Source organism: Nannospalax galili, unplaced genomic scaffold (assembly GCF_000622305.1).
Source record: "Nannospalax galili isolate Female #2095 unplaced genomic scaffold, S.galili_v1.0 scaffold218, whole genome shotgun sequence".
NCBI classification, from domain to species: Eukaryota; Metazoa; Chordata; class Mammalia; order Rodentia; family Spalacidae; genus Nannospalax; species Nannospalax galili.
The window spans coordinates 1,678,684-1,680,032 of NW_008343207.1; the positions used below are offsets into that span (position 1 = coordinate 1,678,684).

A 1,349-nucleotide genomic window follows, 5' to 3' on the forward strand; every position below is an offset into this window, starting at 1 on the left:
TTTGGGTCTTTTTGAGACAGGGTCTCCCTGTAGCCCCAGCTGTCCTGGAACTCACTATGTACACCAGGCTGGCCTTGAATTCACAGAGATCCACTTGCCTCTGCCTCCCAAGTGCTGGGATTAAAGGCATGTGCCACCACACCCGGCTCTTTGTGCTTTTATGTATAGTATTACAAAATACTAATAATCACTAAGACTTCATTTTGGGGGGCTGGAGAGATGGTTTTGTGATTAAGAGCACTGGCTGCTCTTGCATTGGGTTTGGTTCCCAACACCCACATTGCAGCTAATAACCATCTATGACTACAGTTCCAGGGGATCTACACCCTCTTCTGGCTTCTGAGGGCATTGCACTACATGGTGCACTTACATATGTGAAGGCAAAACACTCATAAAATAAAAATAATTTTAAAAATTTTTGCTTAAAGACTTCATTTGGGGGCCTGGAGAGAGAGAGCTCAGTAGTTAAGAACACTTACTGTTCTTAAAGAGAATTTGAGTTTGGTTCCCAACACCCACATTGGGCAGCTCACAATCACCTGTAACTCCAGTACCAGGGGATCCGATACATTTTTTTCTGGCTCCCAAGGCACAAACACATATGTGAGCATATATACATAGAGACATACATACCTATATAAAAATAAAAATAAAACAAATCTTTGTTTGTTTGAGACAGGGTCTCCCTATAGCCCCAGCTAACTTTGAACTTGCTACATAGAACAGGCAGGCCTTGATCTCACCTGCTTCTGCCTCCCCAGTGCTGGGATTAAAGGCAGACAACACCATGCCCAGCACCCCAGCCTAAAGAGATCTGCAGTAGGCGCTAGAGAGTGGACTCAGTGGTTAAGTGTGTTGCTGCTCTTTCAGAGGACCTGAGTACAGTTCCTAACACCCATGTTGGGTAACTCACAACCACCTGAAACTCTAGCTCTAAGGAATCTGGCTTCCTCTTCTGGTCTCTGCAGGTAGTGCACTCACATGTACAAACCCTCTCACAGACACAGACATATACATATTTAAAAATAAAATAAAGCCAGGCATGGTGGTGCATGACTTTAATTCCAGCACTTGGGAGGCAGGCAGATCTCTGTAAGATTGAGGCCAACCTGGTCTACATAGGGAGTTCCAGGACAGCTGGGGCTACAGGGAGACCCTGCTTCCAAAAACAAAACAAATAAATTAATTAATCAGATAAATCTTTTTAAAAAGAGTGAGATCTGCTGGGCGTGGTAACACACACCTTTAATCCCAGCACTGGGGAGGCAGAGGTAGGCAGATCTCAGCTGGGGCTACAGGGGAGACCCTGTCTCAAAAAGACCAGAGAGAGAGAGAGAGAGAGAGAGAGA

At 45.1% G+C, this 1,349-nt stretch overlaps 1 protein-coding gene across 1 annotated transcript in view; it reads left to right on the forward strand.

Annotated features, from left to right (window-relative positions):
* The window catches only part of Rilpl2 (Rab interacting lysosomal protein like 2), a 23,540-nt gene that overhangs the window by 12,507 nt on the left and 9,684 nt on the right, over window positions 1–1,349 (forward strand). The window lies entirely within an intron of this gene.